The sequence below is a fragment of the Pristiophorus japonicus genome, chromosome 26, assembly GCF_044704955.1.
Source record: "Pristiophorus japonicus isolate sPriJap1 chromosome 26, sPriJap1.hap1, whole genome shotgun sequence".
Lineage (NCBI taxonomy): Eukaryota > Metazoa > Chordata > Chondrichthyes > Pristiophoridae > Pristiophorus > Pristiophorus japonicus.
Window position 1 is genome coordinate 6,880,361 of NC_092002.1, and position 14,327 is coordinate 6,894,687.

Here is a 14,327-nt window from a genome sequence, read left to right on the forward strand (position 1 = left end):
GGGGAGACAGAGAGGGGAGAGGGGGTTACAGAGAGGGGGAGAGGGGGAGACAGAGAGGGGGAGAGGGGGGGGACAGAGAGGGGGAGAGGGGGGGACAGAGAGGGGGAGAGGGGGGGACAGAGAGGGGGAGAGGGGGGACAGAGAGGGGGAGAGGGGGGGAGACAGAGAGGGGAGAGGGGAGGGGAGACAGAGAGGGAAGGGGAGGGAGAGGGGGGGACAGAGGGGGGGGAGACAGAGAGGGAGGGGGGGACAGAGAGGGAGGGGGGGACAGAGAGGGAGAGGGGGACAGAGAGGGAGAGGAGGGGGGAGACAGAGGAAGGGAGAGGGAGGGGAGGAGGGGGGGAGACAGAGAGGGGGGAGGGGGAGACAGAGAGGGGGAGGGGGGAGAAGGGACAGAGAGGGGAGGGGGAGACAGAGAGGGGAGACAGAGAGGGGGAGCAGGAGAGGAGGGGGAGACAGAGAGGGGAGGAAGAGGGGAGGGGAGACAGAGGGGGGGAGACAGAGAGGGGGAGGGGGGGAGACAGAGAGGGGGAGGGGGGGAGACAGAGAGGGGGAGGGGGGAGACAGAGAGGGGGAGGGGGGAGACAGAGAGGGGGGAGAGACAGAGAGGGGGAGAGACAGAGAGGGGGAGAGACAGAGAGGGGGAGGGGAGACAGAGAGGGGGAGGGGGGAGACAGAGAGGGGGAGAGGGGGGAGACGGAGACAGAGACAGAGAGGGGGGAGGGGGGAAGACAGAGAGGGGGAGAGGGGGGGGGAGACAGAGAGGGGGAGGGGGGGAGACAGAGAGGGGGAGGGGGGAGACAGAGAGGGGGAGGGGGGAGACAGAGAGGGGAGGGGGGGAGACAGAGAGGGGGAGGGGGGCGGAGACAGAGAGGGGGGGAAGACAGAGAGGGGGAGAGGGGAGGGGAGACAGAGCGGGGGGGGGAGGGGAGACAGAGAGGGGGAGAGGGGAGGGGAGACAGAGAGGGGGAGAGGGGAGGGGGGGAGAGGGGAGGGGGGGAGAGAGGGGAGAGGTGGAAGAGAGCGAAGAGAGGGAAGAGAGGGAAGAGAGGGAAGAGAGGGAAGAGAGGGAAGAGGGGGAAGAGAGGGGGAAGAGAGGGGGAAGAGAGGGGGAAGAGAGGGGGAAGAGAGGGGGAAGAGAGGGGGAAGAGAGGGGGAAGAGAGGGGGAAGAGAGAGAGAGAGAGGGAAGAGAGCGAGAGAGGGAAGAGAGAGAGAGAGGGAAGAGAGAGAGAGAGGGAAGAGAGAGAGAGAGGGAAGAGAGAGAGAGAGGGAAGAGAGAGAGAAGGGAGGGGAAGAAAGAGTGGGATCTAACTTTTTTCCTTCCCGTGTGGTCGAGCTCACCTGTAACCTGGATCTTTCCTGTGGGTACGCAGACCTGCGTTGGTTTAGCACCTTATCACATCATCCAGACATCTCTGTGTCTCACAGAATTAATGTCACCCGTTATGTAGGAGCAATTCTGGGCCAGCAATGTCCACAAGTATAATATGAACGATCTATTTTTAATGAGCCGTTGATCAATGAGAAATCTGGGATCTGGGAGAACTCCTTTTGAATAGTGGCACGAGATCTGTGACGACCATCTGAACAGGCAGATGGGATCTTGGTGTGACGTCTAATCGGAAGGGAGGCAATAAATACAAGGCAGTCCCCAATTAATCCAGTAGGGAAGTCAGGAGAAACTTCTTTACTCAGTGGTATGAATGTGGAACTCGCTCCCACAACAACAACAACAACAACTTGTATTTATATAGCACCTTTAACGTAGTAAAAGTCCCAAGGCATTTCACAGGAGAGTTCCAAGACAAAAAATGACACGGAGCCTCATAAGACAAAATTAACGCAGGTGACCAAAAGCTTGATCAAAGAGTATTAAGGAGTGTCTTAAAGGAGGAAAGAGAGGTAGAGAGGTTTAGGCAGGGAGTTCCAGAGCTTAGGGCCTAGGCAACAAAAAGCACAGGCACCAATGGTTGAGTGATTATAATCAGGGATGCTCAAGGAGGGTAGAATTAGAGGAGCTCAGGGAGTAGTTGAGGCGAATAGCAGGGATGCATTTAAGGGGAAGCTGGATAAGTACATGAGGGAGAAAGGGATAGAAGGAATCTGTGGAATTCTCTGCCTCAGAGAGCTGTGGAAGCTGGGACATTGAATACATTTAAGACAGAAATAGACAGTTTCTTAAACAATAAGGGAATAAGGGGTTATGGGGAACAGGCGGGGAAGTGGAGCTGAGTCCATGATCTTATTGAATGGCGGAGCAGGCTCGAGGGGCCGTATGGCCTACTCCTGCTGCTATTTCTTATGTTCTTATGATGTGCTGATGGGGTGAGATGAAGAGGGAAGGAAAGGAGGCTTGTGTGGAACATAATGGAACCAAGAGATATGGGGATCGGGCGGGAAAGTAGAGTTGAGTCGAAGATCAGCCATGATCTTATTGAATGGCGGAGCAGGCTCGAGAGGCCATATATCCTACTCCTGCTAATTATGTTCTTATAAACACCAGCACGGAACTGTTGGGACGCATGGCCAGTACATTCTATGCAAGCAAAAAAATATTCACCCCTCTTGCTTCTGTCGAAACTTGACTATAAGCAGCTGATGCTGAAACAAGTGCGAAAAGATGTTAACTCAACATTAACTGGTCTTTCACACAAAATGTGTCAAGATGAAAGCTTGCATTAGATGACAGACCATTAACCAGTTTTTCCCGAATGTGCTGTAGCCTGAGTATAGTCCAGAATATGTTTAATTTATCGCTCGCATTTTACAAATCCCGAGCAGATTTGTTGTCCTCTTGCTAATTTTCACCCTCAGTCAATTGGAGACTAATTGGCCAAAATAAATAGTTATTTGATTACTGGTTGAACTATTAAATGTGAAATAATTAAATCATTGAACATGATCAGAGAACTTGCGCCACAGTAGTAGTAAATATATCAGTATGAGGTTATGGCGATTAGAGAACGCCTTCACGCAATTAGCAAATCAATAAGTACAATTTAAATTGCTCATCAATAGCTTGATGAGCAGGCCGTGCATTAAGGTGGTAAATAAATAGTTAGCAATCAGTAACTTAGTTACACACAAGTAAAAGTTAATGTTAAGTAAATAATTTAGCGAGTTGCTAATAATACAGTAACAATCACAATTAAATTTCTCACCAATTGCCTAATGAGCAGAGTTAGTGAATTAACCAGTTAACTAATTACTAGTGAGTAAAACAAAATTCAGTGTTAAATATATTTGGGCTAATTAAAATGAGTAAACAAACATCAGTTTTGCATTATAATGAGTTATGTGGTAGTTAGTAGATTAAAGATATCACTGGTTAACAGGGATCAGTTTTTGCATTACACAAGAACCTAAGAAATAGGAGCAGGAGTCGGCCATTCGGCCCCTCGAGCCTGCTCCGCCATTCAATAAGGTCATGGCTGATCTGATCATGGACTCAGCTCCACTTCCCTGCTCGCTCCCCATAACCCTTGACTCCCTTATCGTTCAATAATCTGTCTATCTCCACTTTGCATTATAACGAGTTAGGTGGTAGTTAGTATTTGGTTAATAGGGACCAGTTTGCATTATAATGAGTTTGGTGGCAGTCAGTAATTGGTTAACGGGGATCAGTTTTGCATTATAAATGATTTAGATGGTAGATTGGAACTGTTTTAGAGGGATCGTTACTGGTGAACAGGGATCTTTTATAATATGAGTTAGGTGGTAGTTAGCAACTAGTTAACATCAATTTGCATTATAATGAGCTAGGTGGTAGTTAGCAACTGGTTAACAGGGATCAGTTTGCATTATAATGAATTAGGTGGCAGTTAGTCATTGGTTAATAGGGATCAGTTTGCATTATAACGAGTTTGGTGGCAGTCAGTAATTGGTTAACAGGGATCAGTTTGCATTATAAATGATTTAGATGGTAGATAGGAACTGTTTTAGAGGGATCATTACTGGTGAACAGGGATCTTTTATAATATGAGTTAGGTGGTAGTTAGCAACTAGTTAACATCAATTTGCATTATAATGAGCTAGGTGGTAGTTAGCAACTGGTTAACAGGGATCAGTTTGCATTAAAAATGATGTTGGTGGCAGTCAGTAATTGGTTAACAGGGATCAGTTTTGCATTATAAATGATTTAGATGGTAGATAGAAACTGTTTTAGAGGGATCGTTACTGGTGAACAGGGATCTTTTATAATATGAGTTAGGTAGTAGTTAGCAACTAGTTAACATCAGTTTGCATTAAAAATGAGTTTGGTGGCAGTCAGTAATTGGTTAACAGGGATCAGTTTTGCATTATAAATGATTTAGATGGTAGATAGCAACTGTTTTAGAGGGATCTTTTTACATGTATAACTAGTTAGCAGATGGGTAACCGGGATGAGTCTTTGCGTTGTAATGAGTTGGGTGGAGGTGAGCAACTGGTTAACGGGTATCACCACCGGTTCACAGATCAGGCTTTGCATTACCGGGGGGGGGGGGGGACAGCGCTGTCCGCCGGTGCTGGGGGGCTGCTCCCTGTCCCTCTCCCCCACCCCCCCCGGCGGGGACACCTCACCTCGCTCCGCTCCCACTCTCGGCCGCCGCCGCCGCTCTCCTCCCGTCGCTAAGGGCCTCCCGGGTTGCTAGGGCAATGCGCGGGGTCCCGCCCCCTCTCTCCTTGGCCCCGCCCCCTCACTCCCCTCTGCGCCGCGACAATGGCCCCGCCCCCTGACGTCACGCGGGGCGATGAGGAAAGGCGAGGCGCGCGCGCACCTCGCCGCTCGGGATCACGTGTCTCTCTCTCTCTCTCTCTCTCTCTTCGCGATGACATCATCGCCTCCCCCGTGGGGGGGGGAAGCGATGATGTCATCGCGGAGCAGCGCCCGTCACATGACCCCAGCCACGTGGCCCAAAGCTTGTCTTTTGTGTCATCTCATTGTCCTTCATTGTTTGCAATGTCTTTTGTAAAATGTGATTTTGAATTTTTATAAATGTATTTCTCAGTAAAGATTTTGCATTTATAAATCAACTTTCACATTAGAAACATAGAAAATAGGTGCAGGAGTAGGCTATTCGGCCCTTTGAGCCTGCACCGCCATTCAATGAATTCATGGCTGAACTTGCAACTTCAGTACCCCCTTCCTGCTTTCTCGCCATACCCCTTGATCCCCCGAGTAGTAAGGACTTCATCTAACTCCTTTTTGAATATATTTAGTGAATTGGCCTCAACAACTTTCTGTGGTAGAGAATTCCACAGGTTCACCACTCTCTGGGTGAAGAAGTTTCTCCTCATCTCGGTCCTAAATGGCTTACCCCTTATCCTTAGACTGTGACCCCTGGTTCTGGACTTCCCCAACACTGGGAACATTCTTCCTGCATCTAACCTGTCTAAACCCGTCAGAATTTTATGCGTTTCTATGAGATCCCCTCTCATTCTTCTGAACTCCAGTGTATACAAGCCCAGTTGATCGCGTCTTTCTTGATGTGTAAGTCCCGCCATCCCAGGAATCAGTCTGGTGAACCTTCGCTGCACTCCCTCAATAGGAAGAATGTCCTTCCTCAAGTTAGGAGACCAAAACTGTACACAATACTCCAGGTGTGGCCTCACTAAGGCCCTGTACAACTGTAGTAACACCTCCCTGCCCCTGTACTCAAATCCCCTCGCTATGAAGGCCAACATGCCATTTGCTTTCTTAACCGCCTGCTGTACCTGCATGCCAACCTTCAGTGACTGATGTACCATGACACCCAGGTCTCGTTGTACCTCCCCTTTTCCTAATCTGTCACCATTCAGATAATAGTCTGTCTCTCTGTTTTTACCACCAAAGTGGATAACCTCACATTTATCCACATTATACTGTATCTGCCATACATTTGCCCACTCACCTATCCTATCCAAGTCACTCTGCAGCCTCATAGCATCCTCCTTGCAGCTCACACTGCCACCCAACTTAGTGTCATCCGCAAATTTGGAGATACTACATTTAATCCCCTCGTCTAAATCATTAATGTACAATGTAAACAGCTGGGGCCCCAGCACAGAACCTTGCGGTACCCCACTAGTCACTGCCTGCCATTCTGAAAAGTACCCATTTACTCCTACTCTTTTCTTCCTGTCTGCCAACTAGTTCTCAATCCACATCAGCACACTATCCCTAATCCCATGTGCTTTAACTTTGCACATTAATCTCTTATGTGGGACCTTGTCGAAAGCCTTCTGAAAGTCCAAATATACCACATCAAGTGGTTCTCCCTTGTCCACTCTACTGGAAACATCCTCAAAAAATTCCAGGTTTGTCAAGCATAATTTCCCTTTCAAAATTCAAGCTGACTTGGACCTATCATGTCACCTCTTTCCAAATGCGCTGCTATGACATCCTTAATAATTGATTCCAGCATTTTACCCATTACCGATGTCAGGCTGACCGATCTAGAATTCCCTGTTTTCTCTCTCCCTCCTTTTTTAAAAAGTGGGGTTACATTGGCTACCCTCCACTCGATAGGAACTGATCCAGAGTCAATGGAATGTTGGAAAATGACTGTCAATGCATCCGCTATTTCCAAGGCCACCACCTTAATTACTCTGGGATGCGGTCCATCAGGCCCTGGGGATTTATCGGCCTTCAATCCCATCAATTTCCCCAACACAATTTCCCGACTAATAAGGATTTCCCTCAGTTTCTCCTTCTTACTAGACCCTCTGACCCTTTTTATATCCGGAAGGTTGTTTGTGTCCTCCTTAGTGAATACTGAACCAAAGTACTTGTTCAATTGGTCTGCCATTTCTTTGTTCCCCGTTATGACTTCCCCTGATTCTGACTGTAGAGGACCTACGTTTGACTTTACTAACCTTTTTCTCTTCACATATCTATAGAAACTCTTGCAGTCCGTCTTAATGTTCCCTGCAAGCTTCCTCTCGTACTCTATTTTCCCTGCCCTAATCAAACCCTTTGTCCTCCTCTGCTGAGTTCTAAATTTCTCCCAGTCCCTGGGTTCGCTGCTATTTCTGGCCAATTTGTATGCCACTTCCTTGGCATTAATATTATCCCTGATTTCCCTTGATAGACACGGTTGAGCCACCTTCCCTTTTTTATTTTTACGCCAGACAGGGATGTACAATTGTTGTAGTTCATCCATGCAGTCTCTAAATGTCTGCCATTGCCCATCCACTGTCAACCCCTTAAGTATCATTCGCCAATCTATCCTAGCCAATTCACACCTCATACCTTCAAAGTTACCCTTCTTTAAGTTCTGGACCATGGTCTCTGAATTAACTGTTTCCTTCTCCATCCTAATGTAGAGTTCCACCATATTATGGTCACTCTTTCCCAAGGGGCCTCGCACAACGAGATTGCTAATTAATCCTCTCTCATTACACAACACCCAGTCTAAGATGGCCTCCCCCCTAGTTGGTTCCTCGACATATTAGTATAGAAAACCATTCCTTATGCACTCCAGGAAATCCTCCTCCACCGTATTGCTTCCAGTTTGGTTAGCCCAATCTATATGCATATTAAAGTCACCCATGATAACTGCTGCACCTTTATTGCTTGCACCCCTAATTTCCTGTTTGATGCCCTCCCCAACAACACTACTACTGGTTGGAGGTCTGTGCACAACTCCCACTAACGTTTTTTGCCCTTTGGTGTTCTGCAGCTCTACCCATATAGATTCCACATCATCCAAGCTAATGTCCTTCCTAACTATTTCATTAATCTCCTCTTTAACCAGCAATGCTACCCCACCTCCTTTTCCTTTTATTCTATCCTTCCTGAATGTTGAATACCCATGGATGTTGAGTTCCCAGCCCTGATCATCCTGGAGCCACGTTTCTGTAATCCCAATCACATCATATCTGTTAAAATCTATTTGCACAGTTAATTCATCCACCTTATTACGGATACTCCTTGCAGTAAGACACAAAGCCTTCAGGCTTGTTTTTTTAACACCCTTTGTCCTTTTAGAATTATGATGTAGTGTGGCCCTTTTTGTTTCTTGCCTTTGTTTACTCGGCCTTCCACTATTGCTTTTTACCTTTCTACCATCTGTTTCTGACTCCATATTACTTCGCCCTATCTCGCTGCATAGGTTCCCATCCCCCTGCCATATTAGTTTAAACACTCCCGAACTGCATTAGCAAATGTTACCCCTAGGACATCAGTTCCAGTCCTGCCCAAGTGCAGACTGTCCCTTTTGTACAGGTCCCACTTCCCCCAGAACTGGTTCCAATGTCCCAGGAATTTGAATCCCTCCCTCTTGCACCACTGCTCAAGCCACGTATTTATTCTAACTATCCTGCTCCCTCTACTCTGATTAGCACATGGCACTGGTAGCAATCCAGAGATTACTACCTTTGAGGTCCTACTTTTTAATTTAATTCCTAGCTCCCTAAATTCAGCTTGTAGGACCTCTTCCCGCTTCTTACCTATATCGTTGGTACCTACATGTACTTCATAAACTGCATTTATATAGTGCCTTTCTCAATCTAAAGACCTGCATTTAGCTAGCACCTTTCACAAATAAAGACTTTGTATTTATATAGCACTATTCACAATCTCAATAACAACTGCATTTATATATTGCCATTCATAATCTCAATAAAGACTTGCATTTATATAGTACTTTTCATAATTTCAGGTCTTTCCAAAGTGCTTTACACTTAAACTTTTGAAGTGTGGTCACTGTTGTCATGTGGGAAACGCGGCGACCAACTTGCGCACAGCAAGCTCCCACACACAGTAATGTAATAATGACCCAGATAATCTGTTCTAGTGATGTTGATTGAGGGATAAATATTGGCCAGGACACCGGGGAGAACTCCCCACTGCTCTTCTTTGAAATAGTGCCATGGGATCATTTCCATTCACCTGAGAGAGCAGACGGGGCCTCGGTTTAACGTCTCATCCGAAAGACGGCCCCTCCGACAGTGCGGCGCTCCCTCAGCCCTCAGCACTGCCCCTCCGACAGTGCGGCGCTCCCTCAGCACTGCCCCTCCGACAGTGCGGCGCTCCCTCAGCACTGCCCCTCCGACAGTGCGGCGCTCCCTCAGCACTGCCCCTCCGACAGTGCGGCGCTCCCTCAGCACTGCCCCTCCGACAGTGCGGCGCTCCCTCAGCACTGCCCCTCCGACAGTGCGGCGCTCCCTCAGCACTGCCCCTCCGACAGTGCGGCGCTCCCTCAGCACTGCCCCTCCGACAGTGCGGCGCTCCCTCAGCACTGCCCCTCCGACAGTGCGGCGCTCCCTCAGCACTGCCCCTCCGACAGTGTGGCGCTCCCTCAGCACTGCCCCTCCGACAGTGTGGCGCTCCCTCAGCACTGCCCCTCCGACAGTGTGGCGCTCCCTCAGTACCGCACTGGGAGTGTCAGCCTGGATTTTGTGATTGGGTTTCTGGAGGGAGGCTTGAATCCACAACCTTCTGACTCAGAGGCAAGAGTGCCCATCTATCACCGCCATGTACCTGGCCACCTCCGACCTATGGGAACCTGGTCAGAGTGACACTCCTTGCTGATGAAAATCAAAGCTCCCCTTACTCTCCGAGTCCCGACTATTTTAAAATTCTCATCCTCATGTTCAAATCCCTTCAGGGCCTCGCCCCTCCCTATCTCTGTAACCTCATTCAACCCCACAACCCTCTGAGATCTCTGCGCTCTGCCAATTCTGGCCTCTTGAGCATCCCCAATTTTAATCACACCGCCATTGGTGGCCGTGCTTTCAGCCGCCTGGACCCCAAGCTCTGGAATTCCCTCCCTAAACCTCCGCCTCTCTCTCCTGTAAGACGCTCCTTAAAACCGACTTCTTCGACCAAGCTTTTGGTCACCTGCGCTAATTTATTCTTATGTGGCTCGGTGTCAAATTTATTGGTTCTGTCTGATAACGCTCCTGTGAAGCACCTTGGAACGTTTTCTATGTGGAAGGCGCTATATGAATGCAAGTGGTTACTGCTAATTGATGGGAGCCTACCTGATACACACTATTGGCAGGAATTCACACGGGAACGGATTCTGCCATCACTACTCAGCAGACGATGATAGCACTAGGACCGACTGGTACAGTCCAGTCCAGATTGAGGGGTGAAGGTGAACATAAGAAATAGAAGCAGGAGTCAGCCATTCGGCCCCTCGAGCCTGCTCCGCCATTCAATAAGATCATGGCCGATCTGATCATGGACTCAACTCCACTTCCCCGCCCGCTCCGCATACCCCTTATCGTTCAAGAATCTGCCTATCTCCACTTTAAATATATTCAATGACCCAGCCTCCACAGCTCTCTGGGGCAGAGAATCCCACAGATTCATGTCCCTCTGAGAGAAGAAATTCCTCCTCATCTCCTTCTTAAATGGGCGATCCATTTGGTCTCCTAATCTGAGGAAGGACATTCTTGCTATTGAGGGAGTGCAGCGAAGGTTCACCAGACTGATTCCCGGGATGGCAGGACTGACATATGAAGAAAGATTGGATCGACTAGGCTTATATTCACTGGAAATTAGAAGAATGAAAGGAGATCTCATAGAAGCATATAAAATTCTGACGGGACTGGACAGGTTAGATGCAGGAAGAATGTTCCCGATGTTGGGGAAGTCCAGAACCAGGGGTCGCAGTCTAAGGATAAGAGGTAAGCCATTTAGGACCGAGATGAGGAGAAACTTCTTCACCCAGAGAGTGGTGAACCTGTGGAATTCTCTACCACAGAAAGTTGTTGAGGCCAGTTCGTTAGATATATTCAAAAGGGAGTTAGATGTGGCCCTTACGGCTAAAGGGATCAAGGGGTATGGAGAGAAAGCAGGAATGGGGTACTGAAGTTGCATGATCAGCCATGATCATATTGAATGGTGGTGCAGGCTCGAAGGACCAAACCTATTTTCTATATTTTCTATGACCCCTTATTCTGAAACTATGTCCCCCTAGTTCTAGATTCCCCCACGGGGGGAAACATCCTCCCTGCATCTACCCTGTCAAGCCCCCTCAGAATCTTATACGTTTCGATAAGATCACCTCTCATTCTTCTAAACTCCAATGAGTACAGGCCCAACCTGCTCAACCTTTCCTCATAAGACAACCCCTTCATCTCAGGAATCAACCCGAGTGAACCTTCTCTGAACTGCCTCCAATGCAAGTATATCCCTCCTTAAATAAGGAGACCGATACTGCATAGAAATGGATGGTAATCAAGAGGTGAGGGTAGAGGGGAATGGAGAGGTGAAGAGCAAGGGCACAGCAACTCAAGAGTTCAGCTTTGGGGTGGGGGAGGAAGGATAATATCATCATTAACTGAGAAGGAATGGGAGGGAGAGTTTCAGCATGAACTAAGGGGAGAGGAAAAGAGTGATGGCTTGAACCAAGGAGGGTTGGAGGGAAGATGAATGCCTTCTTGATTGGAGGTTCTAAAAAAAAAAGAAATTGTTCACGGCATGCGGGCATCACTGGCGAGGCTGGCATTTATTGCCCATCCCTAATCGCCCCTCGGGAAGGTGTGGTAAGCCGCTGCCTTGAACCGCTGCAGTCCCGTGTGGTGAAGGTGCTCCCACACCTGGGAGTCCCTGGCCAAAGACCAGTCCCGCCCTAAGTGGAGGAAGTGCATCCGGGAGGGGCGCTGAGCACCTCGAGTCTCGTCGCCGAGAGCGCGCAGAAACCAAGCGCAGGCAGCGGAAGGAGCGTGCGGCAAACCAGTCCCACCCTCCCCTTCCCTCAACCACTGTCTGTCCCACCTGTGACAGGGACTGTGGCTCCCGTATTGGACTGTTCAGCCACCTAAGGACTCATTTTTAGAGTGGAAGCAAGTCTTCCTCGATTCCGAGGGACTGCCTATGATGATGATGATGATGATGATGATGACGGTGCTGTTAGGGAGGGAGTTCCAGGATTTTGACCCAGCGGCGATGAAGGAACGACCGACGTATTTCCAAGTCAGGATGGTGTGTGACTTGGAGGGGAACTTGGAGGTGTGTGGGAATTTTCAACAAGGATGTGAAGGCCTTAGAGAGGATGCAGGAAAGATGAACAAGAATGGTTCCGGGGATGAGGGACTTCAGTGACGGGGATAGACTGGAGAAACTGGGGTTGTTCTCCTTGGAGCAGAGAAGGTTGAGAGGAGATTTGATCGAGGTGTTCAAAATCATGAGGGGTCTAGACAGAGTAGATCGAGAGAAACTGTTCCCATTGGTGGAAGGGTCGGGAACCAGAGGGACACAGATTTAAGGCGATTGGCAGAAGAACCAAAGGCAACATGAGGGAAAACGTTTTTACGCAGCGAGTGGTTAGGATCTTGAATGCGCTGCCTGAGAGGGTGGGGGAGGCAGACTCAATCGCGGCTTTCAAAAGGGAGTTGGATAAGTCCCTGAAGGAAAAATATTTGCAGGGCTACGGGGAAAGGGCGGGGGGAGGGGGACTGGCTGAGAGGCAGCACGGGCTCGATGGGCTGAATGGCCTTCTGCTCTGTAACCATTTTATGATCCCAAGTGCACCGGTATGAGCTGGGAGGATGGAGGGCAGTGGGAATTGGAAGGAGCAGAGTATGTCTGTGAGCTTGGGTGTGGGGGTTGGGTTTGGGAGAGTGAGTCTTCAGATAACTTTTGGGTAAGTCATTAAGCTCCAATTGATCTGTTTACAATGCGGATGTCACTTTCCGTTGCTTTTGTTTTATTAATGATAGGCTATAAATTATGAAGTATAAAAGAATACTTGAACTGAACTAGAACACTTCAGTCTTAATGCACAGGTTCAACACTTCCCAGAGAGTGTGCCCAGATACAACGAGAAACGCTTCCAACATTTGGACTGCCCCTGCTCTGCCTTTCTCAAGTTAAGGAAGGACGGATGTCCTGACTCATTAAGGTGCACGACCCGTGCCACTACAAGTCTCCATGTCATGAAAGACTTACATTTATATTGCGCCTTTCATGAAAGAAACACTTGCATTTATATAGCGCCTTTCATGACCACCGGACGTCTCAAAGCACTTTACAGCCAATGAAGTACTTTTTGGTGTGAAGTCACTGTTGTAATGTAGGAAACGCGGCAGCCAATTTGTGCACAGCAAGCTCCCACAAAGAGCAATGTGATAATGACCCAGATAATCTGTTTTTGTTATGTTGATCGAGGGATAAATATTGGCCCCAGGACACCGGGGATAACTCCCCCTGGTCTTCTTCAAAATAATGCCGTGGGATCTTTTACATCCACCTGAGAGAGCAGACGGGACCTCGGTTTACCCGAAAGACGGCCCTCCGACAGTGCAGCGCTCCCTTAGCACTGCCCTGGGAGTGTCGGCCTGGATTCAACTGCTCAAGTCCCTGGAGTGGGACTCGAACCCACAACCTTCTGACTCAAGAGTGTTACCCACTGAGCCACAGTTGACAGGCAAGGTGAAGCTTGCAATCAACAACTTGTATTTATATAGCGCCTTTAACGTGTTAAAACGTCCCAAGGCGCTTCACAGGAGCGATTATCAAACAAACTTTGACATCGGGCAAAATAAGGAGATATTACGACAGGCGACCAAAGGCTTGGTCCAAGAGGTCGGTTTTAAGGAGCGTCTTAAAGGAGGAGAGAGAGGCGGAGAACGTTGGGGAGGGAATTGCAGAGCTTGGGGCCCAGGTAGTTGAAGGCACGGCCACCAATTGTCACGTTTGCTGTATAAATATCTTTAATTCTTTTTAACGTCGTCCTGATTTTGTTCAAAATGGGTTCGCCTGAAATTTCTGCAGATGGCAGATTGGGAGAAATTCATAGACATTATGTGCAATATTTAAAATAACGAGACAGTGAATTATTGCAAAATGAGGCGGGCTGGTTAGATTTATTCCGGGCCTTCACTGGCGAATCCTGCAATAGGGCTCAGCGCTCTGCCCTGTGGTGAACAGAGGAGTTACAACTTGCAGTGCTTGTGCCCGCCACAAGATGGAGGCGATGAGCAACCGAGGGAGAAGATGACTTCGAAATGGTTTCACAGAACATCTCAACCCCAACCTCAAAACTCAGCAATATTAAAAGAAGAAAGACTTGCATCTATATAGCGCCTTTCTATGTCCACTCAGCTGTGGCTCAGTGGGCAGCACTCTCGCCTCTGAGTCAGAAGGTTGTGGGTTCAAGTCCCACTCCAGAGACTTGAGCACAAAAATCCAGACTGACACTCCCAGTGCAGTACTGAGGGAGTGCCGTACTGTCGGAGGATCAGTACTGATTGAGTGCCGCACTGTCGGAGGGGCAGTACTGATGGAGCGCCGCACTGTCGGAGGATCAGTACTGATTGAGTGCCGCACTGTCGGAGGGGCAGTGCTGATGGAGTGCCGTACTGTCGGAGGGGCAGTGCTGAGGGAGCGCCGCACTGTCGGAGGGGCAGTACT

The 14,327-nt window shown here is 48.8% G+C and overlaps 1 protein-coding gene across 3 annotated transcripts in view; it reads right to left on the bottom strand.

The window, feature by feature from the left end:
* LOC139239150 (kinesin light chain 1-like) overlaps window positions 1–14,327 on the bottom strand; it is a 151,594-nt gene that overhangs the window by 101,817 nt on the left and 35,450 nt on the right. Inside the window, exon 1 of one of the 3 annotated variants that reach the window (XM_070867726.1) lies at window positions 4,562–4,613. The exons of the other annotated variants lie outside the window; for them this stretch is intronic. The gene's annotated coding sequence lies outside the window, so the exon portion shown is untranslated. Of the gene's footprint in view, window positions 1–4,561; window positions 4,614–14,327 lie in introns of those variants that run through there. 3 annotated transcript variants of the gene reach the window in all.